This window comes from Podarcis bocagei (assembly GCF_964188305.1).
Source record: "Podarcis bocagei genome assembly, chromosome: 12".
Lineage (NCBI taxonomy): Eukaryota > Metazoa > Chordata > Lepidosauria > Squamata > Lacertidae > Podarcis > Podarcis bocagei.
In genome coordinates this window covers 55,640,435-55,649,642 of record NC_138137.1, presented here as the reverse complement: position 1 = coordinate 55,649,642, position 9,208 = coordinate 55,640,435, and the positions used below count along the sequence as shown (strand labels likewise).

General features: G+C 45.0%; 1 protein-coding gene across 1 annotated transcript in view; it reads left to right on the top strand.

The window, feature by feature from the left end:
* The first annotated feature begins 2,432 nt into the window (after window positions 1-2,432).
* Window positions 2,433-9,208, top strand: part of OBSCN (obscurin, cytoskeletal calmodulin and titin-interacting RhoGEF) — a 285,408-nt gene continuing 278,632 nt past the window's right edge. Inside the window, exon 1 of the mRNA XM_081163401.1 lies at window positions 2,433-2,669. The gene's annotated coding sequence lies outside the window, so the exon portion shown is untranslated. The remainder of the gene's footprint in view (window positions 2,670-9,208) is intronic.

Here is a 9,208-nt window from a genome sequence, read left to right as displayed (position 1 = left end):
TGGCCAGCATGACTAAGCCACTTCTGGTGAACCAGAGCAGCACACGGAAATGCTGTTTGCCTTCCCGCCAGAGCGGTACCTATTTATCTACTTGTACTTGTACTTGACGTGCTTTCAGACTGCTAGGTTGGTGGGAGCTGAGACCAAACAATGGGAGCTCACCCTGTTGCGGGGATTCGAACTGCCGACCTTCCGATCGGCATGCCCTAGGCTCAGTGGTTTAGACCACAGCACCACCCGTGTCCCATTGTGGTGATTAGAGGGATCATTTAGAGCAGGCATGTCCAAAGTCCATTTCGGGGGCCTAATCCGGCCCGCTGGTCGATTTAATCTGGCCCCCATGGCAGTAAATGTCCTGTGGTATAATCCTCCTAAAAAAAGCTCAACAACTTCAATCCTAAAAAAGTTGGGGCTCCCCGATTTATAGAATGAAAGACAGTCATGAACACCCCCTGGTCACCCCTCAAATGTAAAACACAGCAAAACTCTGCAGCCCTCATGAAAATTTTACAGAAGTTTGCTCTTTAATATTTCTTGAATGCAATTTCTCTCCTAATTAATGGAAGGAGAAGGGAAGGAGAGATCCAGGGTGAAATATCTGGTACACTTCTAGTTTTATTGGAACATGATAAATGATGGGTTGTTGATGGAAGGTCTTGAGCCGTAATTTGGCCATTAAGTGATGTTTTGCACCATAAGGGATCCCAGGTTTGATTCACCCAATGGCAATCCTTGGGGAATTGTAGTAATGGCTGGAGGTGGAGGACAAGGGGCCAAAATTTCTCCAGGTCCCCTTCTGAAGGGCCATACATACTAACCGTGGTTTACCAGACTAGTCCTCATGGTCAGAAGTGACTGCCTGGGGAATGTTTACCAGAAATCCTAGAAGGCAGAGGGGCTTTTCAGTAGTGGCGCCCACACGTCAGAGTCATTATGTATGAAACATTTAGGAAACATCTGAAGCCAGCCCTGTATAGGGAAGCTTTTTAAGGTTTAATGTTTTCCTGTGTTTTTATATAAGTTGGAAGCCGCCAGAGTGGCTGGGGCAACCCAGTCAGATGGGTGGGGTATGAATAACTTATTTATTTATTTATTTTTTGCTAAATTGCAGGGGATAGGCTTGAAGGTCTGACCCTTGTTGTTGTTGTTTAGTCATTTAGTCATGTCCGACTCTTCGTGACCCCATGGACCAGAGCACGCCAGGCACTCCTGTCTTCCACTGCCTCCCGCAGTTTGGGCAAACTCATGTTGGTAGCTTTGAGAACACTGTCCAACCATCTCGTCCTCTGTCGTCCCCTTCTCCTTGTGCCCTCCATCTTTCCCAACATCAGGGTCTTTTCCAGGGAGTCTTCTCTTCTCATGAGGTGGCCAAAGTATTGGAGCCTCAGCTTCAGGATCTGTCCTTCCAGTGAGCACTCAGGGCTGATTTCCTTCAGAATGGATAGGTTTGATCTTCTTGCAGTCCATGGGACTCTCAAGAGTCTCCTCCAGCACCATAATTCAAAAGCATCAATCCTTCTGCGATCAGCCTTCTTTATGGTCTGACCCTGGGACTGAGTAATTTTGGGAGTAGGCCTGTTCATCACATGTTACAGCCTATAGGTAAAGGGTCCCCTGACCATTAGGTCCAGTCGTGATCGACTCTGGGGTTGCGGTGCTCATCTCACTTTATTGGCCGAGGGTGATGGCGTACAGCTTCTGGGTCATGTGGCCAGCATGACTAAGCTGCTTTTGGCAAACCGGAGCAGTGCACGGAAACACCGTTTACCTTCCCGCCAGAGCGGTACCTATTTATCTACTTGCACTTTGACGTGCTTTCGAACTGCTAGGTTGGCAGGAGCAGGGACTGAGCAACGGGAGCTCACCCCATCACGGGGGTTTGAACCGCTGACCTTCCAATCGGCAAGTCCTAGGTTCTGTGGTTTAACCCACAGCGCCACCCATGTCCCTTACAGCCTATAGGAGGCCAAAAATAAGGTTCAGTCAATAATATTTTTAATTTACATCCAGGAGCAGAAATGCCCCTTGGAACGACACCCTCAGCCTCCCCTCTTTCTTCCCCTTCTGAAGTTGACGTAGGCAAGAAGCCTGATCAGCTTTTGCCAACAGGCTTGTAACACTCCCTCGTCATTTCCCAGTTTGACACCTGTCACTTGGCTCCAGGGAAAGCACTTGAGAAACAGCACTAGGTCCAGCCCCATGGACAGGGTTTATCTGCACGCAAGCTCTCTGGAGATGGGCTTTTTGGTCTGCCCCCGGTGGGTTTCCTAAAGCGATGCCCTTTCGTCTCTCCACCACATGAAATTTAATCTCCCTGGTAAATGACACCCAAGGCTATTTTGGAAATCGGAGGCAGGGCGGGGAGAGGAGCAGGAACGTCAGCAATCCAACTTGACTGGAGGACGGCAGCCCAAGGGAGGGGCTGCTCACAGGCTAAACTCTAAGCGCTGGAGCTTCTGCTGTGGGACTAGGGGTTCACCTTTAACACGTCCCCTACCTCACTGGGGTTTCTGTTTTATACTCACGCTGGGTGGGGGGGGGGTGACCCAAATTCTGTTGGTCTCCCCATGCCCACTTGCACCTGCTTCACCCGCTTTGTGCAAACTCAGTAAAGATCTGCTCTCCCGATGAAAGTGGCTTACTACTTCCAGGTTTAACGGGACTTCCAGGTAAGGACCTGAATTTCAGTTTGAATCTGTGTGGCCGGAAAAGCTTGCCAGGAACCAGTTCTCTTTCTGTTTGCGTCTTGTGCTATGTTATTTGTGGTTTTCTGTAGCGCTGGGGCTAGCAGTACAGATGAAGGTCAAGACATTAGAGTTATCCTCTAGGCTTAATATGACTTGTGGCTGTGGTTTCACCAGCACTGGAAAAAGATGGGTAGGAGGATTGAAGGAACAGGATATTTAACTTTTGATTTTGTAACCTGTGTGGGTTGCTGGTATCTGCCCAAGAGAGGGAGATAATTCTTTTGGAGTGGACGTGCCGTGTTGGAGTGATGTTGAGGGTTACCTCCCACCACCATTCTTGTTTTCATCCTAAGTACTAAGACTCACAAAAAAGTTTTGTGTTCGGTTAATTGTCTGACCTCGCCACCCTTCTTCTGCTAGTCTTTGGCCTTGCCAGAGCCTCCTCCCATGTTCTCAGCTTGCATTTCTACAGATGGGCTTCTGAAAAAAGATGGGGAATGACAGCTGAGTCTATTTTAAGAGCAGTAGCTCAGTGACCTGGAGTGTCTGTGATGGCAAGTGATGCCTGCTTTTTGCATTTATGCAGAATGCAGATCCATATAGAAGGTGTGCGCTTTTTACAGTGGGACACACAGGGAGGTATAGGGAATGCGACTTTTGCTACAGCTGCACGCCTAAGCCCATTTTCTTGGAAATAAAGCTGTTCGCACAACTATACATTTAAAGATCCCCTCCGAAGAACCTTGGGAAGTTTACCCTTCTCGGGGCTGCAGTCCTGAGCACCCTTAACAAACTACAGGTCTCAGGTTTATTGGGGGCGGGTTTGAGCTTTAAATGAATGATGTGTGCACAGTGTAAATGCCATAGGATTGCACTGAAATAAAGATTTATTTATTGTCTTACTTTTGTTGGGAGACACACTGGGGGGGGGGAGATTATTGCCTAATAGGGCGGTTCATAAAAAACTTTATTTTGAAAATACCTGTTCCAATGGTCTTAACTTATTACACTAGGGATTATATAGCTATATCTGAAATTTCATGCATATCAGTTAATATCTTGACCCTGTTCCACTGAATTGAAATTTCAGCCTTCAAGACAGGAAAAGTAAACAGCTATTTTTGTGAAGGAGGGTCAAGATATTAACTGGCTGTAAGGTGGCAATGGCAAGAGACAGCCCCATTTTGCACATGCTCCAAGATACTCTCATGTTCTCAGCCTGGCAGTTCTGATCAAGAAATAATCCCAGGTAACAAGTTAAATATGAAAGATTGATTCTAGAGGCGAATTGGCCAATCTTTTGAATAGATAGTCTGCTACAACCCCATTCCTCTGAAATATAGAATATGATGTCTTGAAGGGGGCTGCTTTTAGCAACAGTATGAAATTGCCCCTTTCTTTAGCATATGAAACTATTGTGCACAGATTCTGTGGCTGAATCTTGGTATTGCAAATATGTTCCTTAGCTTAGCTCTTGTAAATGCCAAGTGCTTGAATAAAATTATGTGTGTAGCTCTGCATACTTGGGAAGACTGTCTAGAGAAATAGAAGCTGAACAGCGAGGTTTATTTGTAGCTCAAGAGTTACTTGCAGAGTAGACCCACCACAGCGCATGTGGGTTTGAGGTTTGCAGGCAGAAAGAAGTAAGTGACAGAGAGAGGCCGGCAGCGTGTTTCTGAAGGGTAGGGCATTGTAACATCAGAGAAGTAGTGCCGTTTGCTCAAGAGAGGAGAAGAGCTGACAGTGTTTTATATAAGGATTAGAGGAAGTCGAAAACTGATCAGGCGGTAGGCATCTGTGCTTGCTGATGAGCAATCTGGGGCAGAAATGGCTGACTCAACTCAACTCTAGGCTTTTGGTATGAGGTCTGGCATGGGTGGCATGAGCATGCGGCCTAACTTTGGGGCACAAGGTCAACACTTGCCAGAATCGGGTGTCCCCATATTGATTAAGGGTGGTGTGGAACTCTATGTGCTGACAGCAAATATGTCTTCTGGTTAACAGCAATAAAGAGGTGGAGAGGGGAAATCATTATAAAGGACAGGCAGTGGCATGGAGCCCGTAACCCAGTGTTGGCCAAACTTGGCTCTCCAGCTGTTTTGGACTACAACTCCCATCATCCCTAGCTAACAGGACCAGTGGTCAGGGATGATGGGAATTGTAGTCCCAAAACAGCTGGAGTGCCAAGTTTGGCCAACAGTGCCTTAACCCTTCCTTCCAGGCCTTCCCCCCTGCACTTGACTTTTCTTCCTGGTGGGTGACACAGTCAGGAGGTCCTTGAAATGGAAAATTAATAAATGAATGGGTTTGTGCACTTGGTTGGAGTTTCTGCTTAAAACACACTCTTAAAGATGGATAATTCCAAAATGTGTCGGGCCTCTATTTTCAGCCACCTGGAGTTTTCCTTGTCTTTTGCCCCATTAGTGGTGCATTCCAGGTTTTCTTAGGGATAAGCACATGGGTGGGTGTCTACAGGGTGCCACCCCCGTCTGAAGAATGAACCATAAATTCCAGATTTCCCAGCTTTCATTTTAAAAAGGGAACAGGTTTCTAACATTTGGAGAACCTGAAATCATAGGGAAAATGAACAGATGTTATTCTCAATGAAATGAAATGAAACCAGGAGCTTTCCAGTTCCACTTACCCACAACCTACTTCACACATAATGTTAAACCATAGTTAAAAGCAAATCTCTCCAGATTGGGTGAATGGGCAGTAAAATGGCAAATGCCATTCAGTGAAAGCAAGTGTAAGATGATTCACACTGGGGCAATTTTTTACAAAATTAATCTCACATATACACTTATGCGGGGAGGGTCTGAACTGTTGGTGACTGACCAGGAATGAGACCTTGGGGTTGTAATGAATAGTTTTATGAAGGTGTCGGTCTAGTGTGCAGCAGCTATGAGAAATGCAAATAGAGAGATAACTATGAAAAGGATTGAACACAAAACTGCCAATATCATTATGTCATCATACAAATTGATGGTGCACGCTTGGAATACTGTGCGCAGTTCTGCCCACCTCACCCTCAAAAAAGGACATTATAGAGCTGGAAAGGGTTCAGAAAACAGCAAACTCAAATCATCAAGAGAATGGAGCAACTCTGCTGCGAGGAAAGGTTACAGCATTCCTTGTTTTTCTTAATTTAGAGAAAAGGCAAATAAGGGGGTGACATGATAGAAGTGGATAAAATGGTGTATTTTGTGGAAATGAATCATAGAATCATAGAGTTGGAAGAGACCACAAGGGCCATCGAGTCCAACCCCCTGCCAAGTATTATTATGAAGATAATATTGTAATAAAAAAGGACTTCTTCATGCAGAAGACAGTTTTGTTGTTTTGTTTTTTAAAAAATTCTTTTTTACCAACCACTAAAACACAAACAGTGAACCCCCCCCCCCCAGGTGACTGATACATTGGGTATACAATATTCAATAATAACATATTCAAATCAACCATATGTACGCTTCTGTATACCTTTACACTCCTCCTTCCACAAGGTTAACATTTTAATTGCCCAAAATTGTTCAAACCTACTCAAGTAGTTCAATATCTTCTCAAAGCAATCCTCCACTTTCTCACTGACCTTAAACCCTTTCATTCTGTGTATCTTCACAGTTAGGTATTCTAAAATTATAATATTATTCAGTTTTTTCCTCCATTGGTTCACCCCTAGCTCTTCTGCATTTTTCCAATTACTCGCTATAACCTATCTGGCTGCAATTACCATCAATTTTACCCATTTGCGTTCCTCTTTTGTTTTTAACTTGGCACTACTCAGGGTAATAAGAACCATTAATTTAGTTATTTCTACTGCAGAAGACAGCTAATCTATGGTATTCGCTCTTACAAGAGGTGGTGATGGCTAGCAACTTAGATGATTTTTTTGAAAGGGAAGATAAGGCTACTTGCTTCTCGACATGATTATTGCTTCTAGACACAATAGTTATGTTCTATCTCCGCTATTGGAGTCGGTGTGCTTCTGTATGCAAGTTGTGCAAAATGACAAGTGAGGAAAGTGCTGTTGCACCCAGGACCTGCTTGAAGGTTTCTCATGGGCATCTTGTTGGCCACTGTGAAAACAGGGTGCGGGCCTATTTCATAAAATTATTCACCGCTTGAATGCAAAAAAACTCAAAGCGCTTTACAAATTAATAAAGCAAAATCTGTTGATGCACATAGAGACCTATAAGCTAACTAGTGAGGCTAGAGGCCTTGTGCCTAATAATAATAATAATAATCTCATATAATGAGTTTCCCCAGCCACTCTGGGCGGCTCCCAATCAAGTGTTAAAAACAGTACAGCATTAAATATTAAAAACTTCCCTGAACAGGGCTGCCTTCAGATGTATTTTAAAGAAGAGATAGCGGCTTATTTCCTTCACATCTGAAGGGAGGGCGTTCCACAGGGTGGGCGCCACTACCGAGAAGGCCCTCTGCCTGGTTCTCTGTAACCTCACTTCTCGCAATGAGGGAACCGCCAGAAGGCCCTCAGAGTTGGACCTCAGTGTCCGGGCTGAACGATGCGGGTGGAGACGCTCCTTCAGGTATACTGGACTGAGGCCGTTGAGGGCTTTAAAGGTCAGCACCAGCACTTTGAATTGTGCTCGGAAACGTACTGGGAGCCAATGCAGATCTCTCAGGACCGGTGTTATGTGGTCCCGGCGGCTGCTCCCAGTCACCAGTCTAGCTGCCGCATTCTGGATTAATTGCAGTTTCCGGGTCACCTTCAAAGGTAGCCCCACGTAGAGCGCATTGCAGTAGTCCAAGCGGGAGATAACTAGAGATAACTAGAGCATGCACCACTCTGGTGAGCCTAGTGTTTCTTTGCAGCCCCTTATCTTGTGCTAGGAGCAGCTTTATTCCTGGCCCTTTGAAAAGGCATTATCCAGTGCTTTCAGATGCTAAATGTGAAATTAGCTTATTGATTCCAGGTGCTAGATCAGTTTGTAGTTTTTGAAAACCAATTTCTGAGGTAACTTTCTCTCACCCAGCCCCCCGCCCCCAGTCTCAGAAGAAGGCAGCTGCCCTCTTCAATGGAAGCTTTTCTGGGGCTCAAATTTGTGTGGGGTGTGGTGGGGGGCCATGGTTAGAGAAGGGACAGTGGTACCTTGGTTTGCATACGTCTTGGTTTGCATACGTTTTGGATTACAAACATGTCAAACCCCGAAGTGCGTTTCCTGGTTTGCAACCTTTTTGGGGATTACAACCCTTTCTTTTTTGGGGGGGGATTATGAACAAAAAATTTTGGGAGGCCCCATTGGCAAAAGCGCGTATTGGGTCAACTTTTCCCTTTTCTTGCAAGGAATCCTATTCGGAATAAGGGAATTTCCCTTAAAAAAAGGGAAAAGTTGACAGCTATGCTTGGGTTACAATCTGTTTTGGTTTACAAGCGGACCTCCGGAATGGATTATGGTTGTAAACCAGGGTACCACTGTACTGCTTTTTGAATTACACAAGATACAAACAAGCCGTGTGACGTGAGGGGGGAAATTTCCACACAGTCGCCCCATGCCAGTGTGAGGTAAGAGTTACTGTGTGGGGCTACAGCCTTGGGAGGCCATGGTTCGAATTCACCACTCAGCCATGAAGGTCTCTTGGGCCTGCCACTACTGCCTCTCTGCCTAACCGGCCTCTCAGGGTGGTTGTGAGGATAAAAATGGGGAGGGGAAGAACCACGGACACAAAATGAGCTCCGTGTGTGTGTGTTGAAGGGTGGCGGGAAGGGTGGAAAATTAAAATAATAATATAATATAATATAATATAATTAATATAATTAATATAATATAATATAATATAATATAATATAATAATCTGGGAGGACTTTTCACATTAAAATTTATTTGGGGATTTTTAGTTGAGAAAAATGGCGGCCAAGGGGAAGGGATACAGGTTTATAATATCATGCAAGCTGTGGAGATAAAGAAGGATAAGAATTTCTCCTTCATGATACTAGTGAAACTGACTTGCCAGGAATTTCAGGTGAGACAAAAGTGAAATCTTCAAGATGCACATAATTCGTTGATGAAATACGCTGCTACAACACACAGTGCTGACCGCCGACTCAGGCCACACCCACTCTTCCTTTTGTGCTGTGCTTTCAGGGGTGGGCTTTGGTAATATTTTGTAATACGGCGCCCTGTGCGAGGCCAAAATTAGCCACCCCAAAAGGGATCTTCTCAGTTATGGATCTTCTCAATTCTGCACCCCTTTGGCTTGGTGACCTGTTCAAGGGAACTGCAAAACAGGCAGTGGTTCTTTCCAGGCCCAGGAATGCACTTTAAAGCTCTGTCTTCAAGGCGTTTGTTTGTTTGTTTGTTTGTTTGTTTGTTTTGCCCTACTGTGGTTTGCTGCTGAAAAGGAGCAAACAGCAGTTGGTGGAAAACCCAATCCAAGAAAAATCCAGTTTTTCCCTACTATAGCACCAGGGCAAAACAGACACACAAATAAAAAAAAAGCCAATGCAATTCTGGGCTGCATCAATAGGAGTATAGCATCTAGATCAAGGGAAGTAATAG